The 14,554-nt window shown below is 36.0% G+C and overlaps 1 protein-coding gene across 9 annotated transcripts in view; it reads left to right on the forward strand.

The window, feature by feature from the left end:
- TJP1 (tight junction protein 1) overlaps positions 1–14,554 on the forward strand; it is a 192,386-nt gene that overhangs the window by 14,456 nt on the left and 163,376 nt on the right. The gene's annotated exons all lie outside the window — the stretch shown is intronic.

Consider the following 14,554-nt stretch of genomic DNA (forward strand, 5'->3'; position numbering starts at 1 on the left):
TTTATTTCTTTTATTTTCTTTTCCTTGCAGTAATCTTAGATGAGAAGTATAAAAGGATCATTTTCTAATTATACTCAGAGATACAGTATCTGTGATCTTGCCTTCTAAACTTCCTGGCCTACAAAAGATTTGTTGGTTTGGAAAGATGGTTATCTTGCCCAGACTTTCACATCTGGCATCAAGATCAGCACAGACAGAAAGAATCTGAAGCAATTTAACCTCTTGCTCTAATTCCAACTTCTGTTGAACAGCCTTTCTTCAGCTGTTCTGCTTCCAAATTAGCTTAGGATTTCTTATGTCATAGTAGTTCTAATCCTTCTAGTTAGGGACATGTTATCCATGTGGCAGTTCCAGGGCAAGATTTTCACCTTAACCACATACACCTTTTCTGCAGAATTCAGAGAAAAATGATGGTTTTATTTGGTTTTGTATGTTCATTTTGTATTAGCAGCTTCAATTTCATTGATGCTGTAACTATAGGCGTGATTGTGGGTTATTTCTGAAATGAATTTTCACCTAGAGTAGTCCTACCAGATAAAACTTTATGTATCCAGACCTGGACCCTGACTTCAGGTTCTGTGTTTTAGCTTCCTTGTTTGTATTAACAGTAAGTTTTGGATTTGCTACTGATCTCAGTGGGACTTCAAAAGACTCCTATTCTTAGGGCCCTGATTGGATTATGCAATTCATTCCATCTTTTATATTTTTATTGACTTCCTCCTGGTCCTTTAAGTCACCTCTTGAAAGAGTGTAGGCACAGAATACGCGATTCAAGAGCACAACATTTTCCAGGTTTCCTAATCCTTCTCTCGTGATATTTCTTTCACAAATTTCATATTTTCTACATCAGGTTTATTCCCTATGTCTTTTGCAACCTAGTCTCTCTTGGGAACATATAGCTGGGGGAATTTTACCCTGTACAAGAGCAGTTATTGACCCTGCTTAGTCTCTACTTCTGGCAATTCTGTTTGGGATGCTAGAGTATGCAGTAATGAAGCTCAACTAAGTATGGTTGGAGCCATGTGATATTTCTGTATGACAAAATAAAAATTAAGCGTAGTTATTTGGGATCAGTTCCTCAGACAAATCTGGTGCCTTAGAACTTCTTTTAAAGTATTTTTTTAAAAAAACTTAATGAGTTCTTTAAATAGAATATAGGGTTGATCCTCAGTTAAGGTTTGACACTAAATTCTCAGTGATAGCTCTTTTTATATCCAGCAAACAGAACTCCTTTTTAAATCAATGTAAACTCTCTGAGTAATAGGAATTTTAATAGTGCCAGTGCCGCAGGATAATAAAAACCTGGCATAGAGACATTGCTGTCATGGAGAAATGTCGGGTTGTTGCATTAACCAATAACAATACATGTATTAATCAGTTTGGTTGCTTTTCTTTGCTGCCAGCCTGGTAGACTGTGATTAAGTTCTCTATTGCTGGCCAGGTTAACGGTTTTATTTTTGTCTTATTTTCTTATGTGTCTATTTTTCTTTTGGCAATACAGTCCCCATTCTATGCTTGGGTCTCCATAGACATCTCCCCGTAAGTGTTAACACTTGTGATAAAGAACGGTGTCAGAACAGCCAGTCTCCCTTGGGAGGCATTTGCTCATTCTTCCTATCTGAATCACTTAAAATCTTCAAAGACCAGCTGTACCTGAGTATTAATGCTCTTTCAGGACCATATGTTCCCCTTCTGTGTAAAACCCATGCAAGGGGGACGCTTACATAAAAGATCTTGCTGCAAATTATTGCTGCATGCTCCTTCTTTAAGGGATAAAGGATAAGGCACAATCAGGAACATAGTATTTTAATCAACCCATGGAAGACATAAGAAATCCTAAAGGATACTTAAACAATCATGGGTGCCTCTTTCTCTTGCCTTTCTCCAGCCTTCCCCAAAGTAATGATAACTACTGTCTGCAAATAACCCACTCTATTCAGATAAGTACAAATATAGGCAGCCCTTTTAGAGTTATCTGTTGTTACACACAGCAGGCAGACACGATGGTTACCTGACAAAGGCAAAGTAGATGGCAGACATCTATCTCACTCTGTAGCATTTGAAGCATACTCTAAGCATGACTTTAGCCCATTTACTTCCTCTACTCTACACAAGCAAACAAGCTATCATTATTAGTACAGACAGAAAAATAAAGATAAGATGCAGCCAGCAGGCACAAGATCATTTAAATTTCATTTCCAAGTTGTCTAATTTCCTGGGGTTGTTCATCCCTTCAATAATGTTTCTCTATGTGAATTTCCTTATAACTTTCCCAATAGTACTACTGAAACACAGGTGAGCAGATGTGTATTCCTTCTACAAACAAATGTGAAAGGAGGAAAAATATCTTTACAAACCACCTGTAAACCTTGTTTCTATAAGCAAATCTCAATTACATGAGCAGTTTCCATTTCTTTATTCATAAGACTATGGGAAATAGGTATGTGCAAACCAGGTGATAGAATTCCTCTTTTATCTGGGTTGACACGGGTGCATAAAATAATTATATATCCTACAGTAATTAGCAGTCTCTGGTAAATAAAATAAAGTTATAGGACGAAGGAATACTATATGGGGAGGGGGGAGTGTGCCTTTTCTAGTGGTTAGCTAAGCAATCAAATGCACAGCACAATTTATGAACAACTTCAGGGTTGCTACTAAACAAATGGGAGACAGCGTTGTCACTCTGCATAGGTGATGAAAGATTAATTTAGCTGTTCTTAGAATGCATCCAATGGACTGCAAAGATTTAGCTTACGATATTGAAGGGGAAAGCATTGAAACAAAAGCACATCAAAAGCAGCAACAAACTCTGAAAATGTTTCAGGATATTTTAATGTTGGGCCTGCAGAAGAAGTTATGAGGACATCTACAGAGATTTTACATAGGCAATTTCCATATCTTCAATTTCACGTTAGCCAGAAAATATGCAAAGAACTAATATGTGAGTTCATCTTCTCATATGATAATAGAAAATACTGCCTTCTTGTTTCATCTAGTGAAGGCCAATTGAGTTCAAAGGGCAAATAGCTGTTTGCTAGAATAAAGCTTGCTAATGAGATTCAGAGAAACAGAGACTGAGACAAAAGGTGGTAAGTATATGTACTGTAGATCAGAAGGAAAAGAAGTGGATACATTTTTAAGCAATGTTATATACCAGAGCAGAAATGTCTGTCTTTGGAGCATGTTAGATGTATTAACAGATAAATGTTATTTGTACAGTAGTATGACAATGCATGTGTAAAGAGGAAAGCAATGCCTCTCAACTGAAATTCTTTGTGCTGTAAAAGACCTATGGCAAAGAAAATTAAAATTAAATCTTAAAATTTCATGAAGGTTCAATTATAACTTAGAGCCAAGAAATTCATCAGTCTTGAATTTGGTGTTATTCACCACGATACTCCTTCAATGAGGCTGATACAAATTTGGAGATGACAGAAAAGGGAATGAGATTCTCTGCATTATATCTAATTTAATCATATTCACTTGGATTCTTAGCTATGACCTTGAATTTGGTCATATTTGTAATATAATTCATCATGAAGAAGCTAAGATGCTGGAGCATCAGATTTGTCCTGAGATGTCAGATTTCTACACCAAATAGGAGGAAGAGAAACTAAGAAATTACATTGGTATTATCCTGATTTTAAATTAATCTAAAGAATAAAATTCCTTACAAACTGAATAGTATCAGGATTTTTATACATAACTTTTTTCCTCACACAGTGAATCTAATACAATGTAACCCACCTTAATCTTCAGCTTCAGGTTCACAGGAACCCTCCTGGCAAACTGTTGCAATGCTTGTGATTTACTGATGCTCTCACAGTGATGTGCACAGATTGCCAGACCGGATGTGTTTTGCAGCGTCTACTTGCAAGTGTTGGTGTTTTGGTTTTGTTCCTAAAAACACTATATTCTCTGTCTTCTTCAGGAATCCATGCACCTTCTTTAAGTGTCAGTGTACTCTGATACACTTTGAACCTGTCAATGCTGCAAAACGGTATTCTCAGCTACAGCGAGGTCACTTACAGTACTGGAAACATCATTACTTTTGGCTACATGAGCAGACATGAAGCTTGATTTAATTATTCCCATTTGAATATTCACTGCTATTTTTTTTTTTCTGGTGTTTGGTCAATGCTTTATTCATTCTATTTCTTTGTCACTAAGTTCCAGGCAAAACTCTGGGGGAAGAATATCCCACTGGACTCGTGAGTCAGCTGACTTTCTTCAGCAAAATGTGCTGAGCTTCTGTAGCACTTTTATCTCCCACTTGAGAGTGACAACAGTGTGTATGCTCTAGAGCAGCTTGGACAGCGGGCATACAGATCAGTGCAGTGGGTTTGTGAATGCCCTTGTTCGTTATTCATTGAGTCTTCTTTTTGTGTTCTGCTTTTCAAAACTCGGTAGTGGTACAGATGGTTCTAAGGAAGTTTGCACTACTGCAATAAAATGAACAGATTTGCAGGGATATATAGGATGCCAGAACAGATCTCTACTATGGGTCTGCTAGTTAATCTCCAAAATTTGTCCTTTCAGTATTATAGAGGATTTTTTACAGGATTGAAAGAAGGTTTATTTATCTAAAAATAACATAATAATAATAATAAAGAACTTTATTTTAATTATTTGTTGCATTCTGTCTTGTTGCTCCAAAGATTGGAGAGCCAATGAACAGCTCCCCAAAACACAGTGCTGAGTAAGAACCATCCATAGTTTCACTACTTTTTGCATGCTCTTTACATGCACATGGTGGGTAAATTGCTTGGTTGGCAGGATAGCAAGTGAGCTCTCAAACCTAGTATTGTATCATGAAAGAGGTTATAGGTTATACTGAGAAGAGTATTTGCACTGTAACTGTTACAGAATATATGTTGGCATTGTAGCAGCTCAGATCACAGCTTGATAGACCTTGGGACAGATACTATCCAGGTCAGCTCCAGGAAAACACTCACTATAAACACTGCTTCCAACATTCACCAAAATGCATTGACTAAACAATTCTGCCAGACATAGTGTAAAATGATGAGTTCAGTGGGGCCTTGTTATTTTGTGCCAGCTGAGTACAACTGACCCTAAGAGGGGTCAGTTGCTTATTCTTTGGATGCTCCAAGTAAAATTGGTAAGTAATAAGAGGTAAGCAAAGAACAACAAGAGAGTTCTTTGTTCAGAGTTCAAGGACAGAGTATTAAAGTATAACTTAATATATTTTGCTGATTCATTTTTGGAGCATGTTAGAAAGTAGAAATATTTGGATATTAAAGAGTAGTAATGCAATGACCGATTTTAAGGTAGAGGAATAGAATCTTGTGCAACAGTATTGTAAACATTTCAGCTATTCTAATGTTTAAAAAAAAAAGAAAGAAAGAAAGAGAGAAGCTGAACTGATCAGAAAAATTGCCAAATAAACTGCAATAACAGCAAAAGGTAGTTTAAGTCTATTCGCCTTTTCAGACAAAATCTTCGTAGTGCATTATTTACTTTACCTTATTTTTTTGCTTAAAAACAAACAAGAACAACAAAAAAAATAACAGAAACCAACAAAAGAACAGCAACAAACAAACACCTTTGTTCTCTGTGTTAAGGCAGTAATAGTAAGTTGCTTGATTTTCCCCTCTCTCCCCTGTGCTATTAGTGCGTTTTTTCCAGGATGTAAGGCGTTATGCAATTTCATAGTGTAACATCAGGAGTGCCATAACGGCAATTTTATTTTTATACTGGGGCAATTAAAAAAGAATTGGTCTACTCACAGCAAGTTTGGAGCCAGATCAGCTATGCCAAAAGTAGCAATAACTGCAGTGTAGAAGAGAAGATAGAATTGATTGTGTCTTCTCTGAAGAAGAGGACAGGAAATTGCTTATTTGTTACAAAAATCAAGTTTGTAGCAAGATTGTTGATCTGCACATGAATTTTCATCATTTATAAACAACTTATTGGATGCTGGAAAAGTTTTGACACCAGTTAGTGAAAAAAGATAGGATTTAAAATCCCGTATGTAGCCAAAGTAGAATTAGAAAAAATATATACAATATCCAAAGATATCTGTGTCTGTAATGAACAGATCCATTCCTTATTTTGTATTAGATGATCTTGAAGGAAATTATAAAGTAAAAGTATTTTATGTACTTAGCCCCACATCCCTGAAATAATGCAATCCAGTTGTTAATTATTAAATGGCATATTTAAAATCTTTATCACATTGTTTTATTGAAAAAAATATTATATTTATTTAGACCAATATTTTCAAAGATGAACAAGAACGTGGGATACCCACCCATATAATATATTCTCTGAAGCTACACTCTCAAAAATGGAAGCATTTTTTAAACTTTGGCTCAAGGGTTTCTTGAAGCTGATATTTATATTTATACACACACACTTAACGGGAGGGCTTTATCTCCCTGGAATGTTACTAATGCTACCTCTGATGTGTTCTTAAAATTAAAAATGCAGTAACTAAAATATCAAATCTTGCAAATTCATAACAGGATGAATAATTTTTGCTCTACAAAAAAGTCCTATTTGATTTTCAAAAATTTTGAAGATACAAACCCACTACTTTATTTTGAATATAACCCAATGTCTCCCATAGGGAGACTAGGCTATGGTATGAGCTAATTACTGATGAAAGCATTACACTCCTTTGTTCTTAGCTACTCTGCAGCTGATGGGAGCTCCCAAAGCGCAACTGTCACAGCAGCATGCTCTAAGTTGCAGCCAGTCTGTCTCTCAACAGCCAACTCCCCACCTATAAATCCAAGGCATGGGCCAAGATTTGATCACATATTGGCATTAATGTCCACCTTGTCGGGGTCTGTCCATCTATCTGCTATATGCATCACTGTGCTGGTATAAACGAACTATCACAAGTCTTAGGAACCAATCCTTCAGCCTGTGGTCAAGATGGTTCTTTCATTAGGTGTTGTCCCAGACACAAAAAAGTTCCCCACAGCATCAAGATTCTGTTAGTTGGTTTATCTTTCACCACCTTTTCAATTCTTAATTCCCACTTGCTAGGCTTACTATGGGTATCTTAAGGTTTCTGATCTATCAGGATTTTACAACAGACAGGAATATAATGACAGTATAATCACTTGGGAAGATCTGCAATCTTTACCAAAACTTCACGTAGGTTTTCTTACGTGGGAATTACAGGAACATTTGGTATATATTAACATTGATAAATATTGAAGTCTTACAGGTTTAAAACTGTAATTTAAAGTCTGAATCATTAATCTATGTTTTAAAAGCCTTGTTTATCACTATTTTATCTTTCATACTCTCTTTTTAACTTTTATTTATTTTTGTATTTTCTTCAGGTTGGACAATGAAATGAGTAGCTTGTAGTCCTTTAGGTTCTATCTGTTTTTATTTAGTTCCACTACTCTCTGTCTCAGACAAAAGTAATACTTGACTATTACTAACCCTTCTGGGTTGAAATCGTTTGAGTAAAGTTTGTCAAAAAAAATCTGCTTAAAATCAGGCTTAACGTGGTTGAAAAACCATTATATTACCAGCATAAACAATATTCCTCTATTGATCTCCACTAACCGTTTTGTGTTCCTTTCATTGTAGATTACTGTATATTTGCCTCTAATTATAGTAAATCCTATTACATTAATTCTCATTGTAGTGGTAATCTGATTAAAATAGTATAGTGTAAAAGTCATACAGATTGTAATGAGAATGGCTTCTTTCCACAAAGTGAAAAATGGGTTTCATATGTGTAGTTAAGTGCACAAATATACAACTACACATATAAAACAGCCTTCAACTAGCATTCTGAATGATTTCTATGTATTCCTGTAACACTCAGCTGGCCTTCAGGCTTTACAGTTTCATGGATGTGGAAACATTTCCATTAGGATTTAATCAAAGATATTAATGAAACTAAATAAGGGTCTAAATTATTATTACTTTACAAAATGTGGCATGCATATATTTTTGGCACAAGAAGCTCCTTAAATTTTAGTACTTCTCTCTCTCATTTTGATTTATTTATCCTGATGTGTACAGCTAGCACGCACAGAACTCACTATTCAAATTTGAAGATGTAAAGGAAATGTAGAGAGGTACTATTTATAGACAATTGGGCAGAGTCTTACAAATCAGTCCTCATTCCCAAGTTTTTCACAGAGGTTCTATAACATCTACCACAATAGTTCAGAAATACAACTTCTTCTCAGTTTCCCAATATTTTACATTTTTGTTTTTCAGAATTCCACACCAGGAAATCGTCATTATTGCCTGTTTTTCAAAATTTTCTCTTCAATTTTAAGCACCGTGTGCTCTGAGGCTTCCCCATCAGGCATATCATCTAAAAATGAAAGCTATTAGCAACTACATCCCAGAATGATAGCAAGGTCTGGTCACACCTCACCTCAGAGTTACATACTCTCTCAGTTCTAACAATATGCAGTTAGCAAGACTAATTAATTAGATCTTTCTGTACTGAAGTTGTGATGTGTTGCAGATGGTAACATATTTCTTAGAATCTTTTATGGGAAGTGATGTTACTTATGCTTCTTTTTCTGTTGCATCTCACATTGAAATTGTGTGCTTGGTGATTTCTTCCCTCCAGTAGTTTTCTACATGAATAATCTGTATCAGAGAGCACTAATGGAATTCATGCATATGCTTATCTTTTTCTACATTAAGCTTATTTTATCCTGTGACAGGGTCATGTTTGTCAGGCATAATGTGATATTTGGATAATCTTGACTTAAGGTGTTTTTCTTTTTTTTTTTTTTCTTTTTTCCTAAGTAAAATCTTAGAATTACAAGTTTGCAAAAAATGGGTAAATGTAAAAGTAATGTAGGGTGTAGCAGTACAGGTCCACTTCGTTCTAGCCAGAATTCTTGGCTTTAATAGCATTCTTACTTTTGCAGTAACCTGAAATCTGATAGCAATAGTATAAAGAAGCTACACATCAGAGCCTGCAGAACAGCACTAACACTGTTCATACAGGAATCCATTACTAAATAATCCTGTCTATGGTGAAATGGGGATATCTGCTTGTTTGCAAGTTTCTTCTAAAAATGTCAATAGCTTACTCTAGATAATCCTTTATTATAGATAAGACACAGTTACATAAAACTATTTTTTTTCTGTGAGGATATTCTTCTGAGAAAACACAGTCAACATTCTATCTTCCAAACAAAGTTATTTACCTATTTTTATTTTGGCAGATCAAATGAATGACCAGGATAAACTCTTTCAGAAAATGTAAGTTAATTCTAAATGACTGTGTCAGTTTATTACCGTATCCATGTAGACACATATTTTACTGTCATCAGTCAAGCTAGCCTGTCATAAAGACACTTCAGAGAAATCTGAAAACTTCCCCTATTGTAGATGATAATTGAGCAGTAAAAAGTGAGGGGAAAGATCAGTATTTTTTTGTTTTGTTTCTACAGTGATACTGCACGTATCTTTATAGCCCTTCATGTAACATGCAGTTACTATGGAAGAAACAGTAACAGACCAAAAAAGGCTTTGCATTCTGTATAATAAATACATCAAAAAAGGGTACAGAAATGCTCTAGTAGCTCACAGGAAAAAAAAAAAAAAAAAAAGGTCACAGACTTACGTATTGTAAATGCATAAATTAGAAACATAGAAACACACAAACATTGTTTTCTTACTTTTGAGGAGGAACAAAATAACTGCTGCAGCACCTTATCTGACATACAAGTAGATTCTAAGGAACCCTTTTGCCTTTAACAAGTATGATTCTTTTATCTGTTTTCCTGGAAAGAAAAATGGGACGTGTGAAGCTTACACATGACGTTGAAATGGCAAGAAAGTCTGTTTCTGAGGCTGTTTTTACTGAAGTATCTGCACTAATGCTGCTAGTTTTAAGTAATCTTCATTAATATTATGATTATAATTGACTAACTGTAAAAAATAACAGAATACACTATTATTAAAAAATTCATAATGCAAAAGAATTCTATTAGTAAACAGGAGATTAGTAATCTACTGTCATGTTTTAATGTCAGTGTTGTATCAGTCTCTGGAATTTCACAGTGACACTTTACCAATTAAACTGTGTAATAAGAAGTTCTCAAATCATATGAAATGCAACAGGAGCATAGCATATTCTAGTTAATATGCCATAAAACAGCAACAAGTTTATCTGATGTCTGCTTTAGCTCTAAAACAGTTTTGACAGACTAAAAAATGAATGTACCCGAGAGGTTAAAATTTATCATTAAGACCTAATCTACCCTCAGAAGTTGCTGATGTGGCCATTATATTACCAATGGCAATGCCGTTTATTCTTGTAAGATATTTATCTATTTATTTTTGCCAGACAGTGTATATGCAGGTTTGCTGAAATGGCTTATGCATGTTTGCTGAAAAAATAAGCTAAATCAGTAAAAATGAGTATTTTTTCTTGTTTGCCAGCACAGCTATACCAGTGAAAGATATATTTTTTTCCTCCTCACATTATTGCAGAAAAAAAATACATTATCTGAAAAAAAATATAATCAAGTGTACCCTAAACTTTCAAAAGTGCATTTTTGTAATGTCTCCAGAGAGTCTTTTGAGTCAGACCTTAATTTCTCTACCTCCAGTGAGTTTAGTCAAGACTGAGTGACGCAGGTGAGAGTTTGGAAAGGATAGCAGCTAGTGACAACTGGCACTAAAGGGATGTGTGATGCGCTAATGATAAAGCAAAGGAAGATAAGTGATGAGCTTACTTAAATCACATATAAAATCAGCAGAAGTAGATAATACTGTAAAATCTTGCTTTGCACTATCTGAAATCTCATATATATTCTAACAATATTAAGATTGAAAAAAATGATAGATGAAGCTTAGAATGAAGATAGCATTAGGTATCACACTCTCTTATTCTTAGTGCTCTGCAGCTGATAGGAGCTGCCAATGGACATCTGTCTCAGTGGCATGCTCTAAGTTGCAGCCAGTCTGTCTCCCACTGTTAACAACAGCCCACTCCCCACCTATACACACCAACACATGGGCCAAAATTCGATAGCACATACTAGCATTAATCTCAACCTTCTCGGGGCCTGTCTATCTATCTCCTATCCACATCACCGTGCTAGTATAAACATCGTATTGAATGGAATTTGGGGCAACCACACATCTATTCAAGTGTACCAGTCATACTAATATTGTAACTCGTAACTGAAAGAGCAGCCTGTTCTTCCAGAGCCAAGAAGTGCATTGGAAGGTCATAGCAGGGACCAGCTTCAGAAGAAAAATGGGCATTGAGGATTGCAAGTAATAGATGTATTATAGAGTTTATTCTAAGGTAAAGCCTGCAGTTAAGTTACCTAAGCAAATAGAATTAAGAAATTATTATGGCTCTGTGTGGTTTCGTTTGAAAAAACAAACAAACAAACAAAAAACAACAAACATGCTATGAATCAACTATGTTAACCTGAAGTAATTAAATTGGACTTGAATTGTGTTTTGAATGTATGCTAGGTTCAAAAAAATGTAAGCAGCTTTCATCTTCCTATAGTGAAGGAGAGTGTATCTCATCAGACAGAATGAGTTTGCAAAGACAACAGCAAATATGACCAGACTGCCTCTGTTGCAGGGATATCTGCTGCATAAATTGTTGCCTTAACTCAGCTAATGGGTCCACACAGGCCTCAGAGGTAACAGTGGGATATCTGGATGCTTACCCTAATCTAGAAGCAGCTGACTGACTCCTGTTAAAAATAGGCTCTCCATCTGAAAGGCAAGAAAGGCAGGACTGTTTTACTTTTTCAGCTATATAAAAGATACGTGCTTAAAATACAATGTTCTTAAAGGAGATATATAATGGAGTAGCACTAAGAAGGAACAGGTATGAGAGAATCAGAAATAATTGCAATTAAAGCTAGAGGATAACATTTATTTATTACGTTCTTTCTCTGCAACATACATCAAAAACTATTGACGATATATAAACTGTACAAAAGTTAATTTGTTGGTACCAGATAAACAGTATAATCATTGAAAACTGTAGCGCTAAATCTGAAATAGAAGTAATTATTTTGCTAATTTAAAAAGAATTAGAAAGTCCTATTGCATTAAGGGTAGGAATCACTAACCAGACTTAAAGATGTTGAATAAAGATCCAAATATGCAGCCAGGTTCCATTTTAGGTCTTTATGCAAAGCATTGTTGGCACATTTCTTAACACCTTTGTATATAGATGCTTAAAATAAATTTATGTCCCAAATCTGCCACTATAAAAATGGGAAAAGCAATGTTTGGACTCTCAAAGCTTACCTGCTTCTGCCTGTTTTATCAGCTTTCAAATAAACTTTGCTTCCCTTTTATACTTAAATTCTCTTTTCTAAAAAATTCTACCATTTTTATTTCCAAAGTTTCAATATGAGATAATGATATATATTTTTCTGAAAGGTATAACAATACCGTTGAATTGTGATATTCAAAACAATACAGTCTCATCCTTTTAGTAAGCATTTCCTAGCATTTCAAGGTGTAAATGTTTTTCTCAATAGGATTGCACAAGTGTAAATGACTATTTCAATTATAATGTAGCTAACATTCTGCTAATGATGGTGAGAGTAAAATCCAGCCCACACTCATTCTCTCATAACTTGTGTGGGCAGCGTTTTTTTGGTGAAATGATGACTGGATGCACAGCAGGAGAAAACAATGTGTTGGTTTTATAGTTTTTTTATTTTAAGGCAAAAAATTATCTCTGTAGCTTTTCAAATGGTTTTCATGTTCTGTCTACAGAAGATAGTATAGTACTAGCATTGTTTAAAGACAAAAATTAATTCCTCCTCTTTAACCTTCCTAACCATTTCAAGTTAACCATCCCTCATTGCTTTTAGTGCTTGATCTCTCAAAAGACAAAGAAACCCATGAGTAGAATCTCGTGTGTTGCAGATGTGCAGGCAGCCATTGAGCTGGCATTTGAATTTTTAATTAAATATAAATTAAATATTTAATTAAACACAATTTCAGGACATGTATATGCATCTCATTTCTACACTGAAAATGCAAAGCTGTCCATATCACTGACTACAGTAATACAATTCTTATCATATGTTTCCAATTCAAATCTGATGTGTTTACAAGTAATATATTTACCTTCTCTGTACTCTTGCCTGCTGTACTCTTCAGGTATATATTACATTAAAAATAATCAAGGTGACAATGTTCACAGTATTTTTCCTAGCTGATGGTGCCTGCTTGGGACATCTGCTCTGCATAAGTATTACAATTCATATTTATTACATATTATATTACAGCATCTTAATGAAAGTTGTCACTTCAGCGTGGATTTGCTCATATCTGCAATTTGCAGAATATCTACATACTTAAGCAGTGCTGGAACAGCCAAAATATCCCAGCTGGTATTAGAGGACCTTTATCTTACCATGGTCACTAATAGTTTTGGAGGAAGTAACATAACTTTCTGCATTAAAACACTCAGCTACTATTTCTTCACATAAACATTACAACTCCTACAGAACAGCTTAGAAAAAGTTTGACCTGTTTTAGTAGGTTTTCCGTATTACTCTAGATTGACAGCGTTTCATACGTGTATTAAGGATACCTTGAAGCTTCCAGCCAAAGCACAGTCACCAGCTATTTCTAGTCAAAATATTTTCAGCTGCTGTTGATCAACAGGCCAGCCTTCTGCCCTTCACTTCAGGCATGTCTGCACTGAGATGGGTCTCTCTGATCATATTTTGAATGAATTCCAAAAGCACTTGTCAAAAGAGGATCTTGTGCAGCTCTTAATGCAGAACTGGAGGAGGAGGGCAAAGAACAGATTAAAGTTGTAATAACTGTCACACATGAGGCCATTACACAGTTATGTTTTCAGCGATTTTTGGTGAAGTACCCAGAAGGTGCGTAGCCCCATAAAAAACATTTGATTCCTATCTGGTTTTCAAATACACTTCAGTTTTCCTTATGTGTGAGAAAAATGTCAGGAGGGGAGGTTTGTCCTCTCTTTCCTGTGGGCTCAGTAGGCTTTTTATAGGTGACTTCAAAACCCCATCACTTAGGGGTCTTGCTGGAGTGGGGAGCTGCACTCCAGCTACCTCACACTGCGCTTTTTCCTGAAGGAGGCTTGGTTGGAGGTGCTGCTCCCACTGCTACAGCCAGCCGCCTCCATGCCATGCCTCACCTCACCCTCACCTTCATCCTCATCTTCACCTTCACCCTCACCTCACCTTCATCTTCCCTTCACCTCCATCCTCACTTCACCTCCATCCTCACCTCACCTCCATCCTCACCTAAGTCTCCACCCTCACCTCCATCCTCACCTTCATCCTCACCTCACCTTCACCCTCACCTCACCTCACCTCCATCCTCACCTCACCTTCATCCTCACCTCACCCTCACCCTTCCCTCACCTCACCTTCACCTCATCCTCACCTTCCCCTCACTTCACCTTCATCCTCACTTCACCTTCATCCTCACCTCACCTCCATCCTTCCCTCACCTCCATCCTCACCTCACCTCCATCCTTCCCTCACCTCCATCCTCACCTTCATCTTAACCTTCGCCTCACCTCCATCCTCGCCTCACCTCCATCCTC

Source organism: Oxyura jamaicensis, chromosome 10 (genome assembly GCF_011077185.1).
Source record: "Oxyura jamaicensis isolate SHBP4307 breed ruddy duck chromosome 10, BPBGC_Ojam_1.0, whole genome shotgun sequence".
Classification (NCBI taxonomy): domain Eukaryota; kingdom Metazoa; phylum Chordata; class Aves; order Anseriformes; family Anatidae; genus Oxyura; species Oxyura jamaicensis.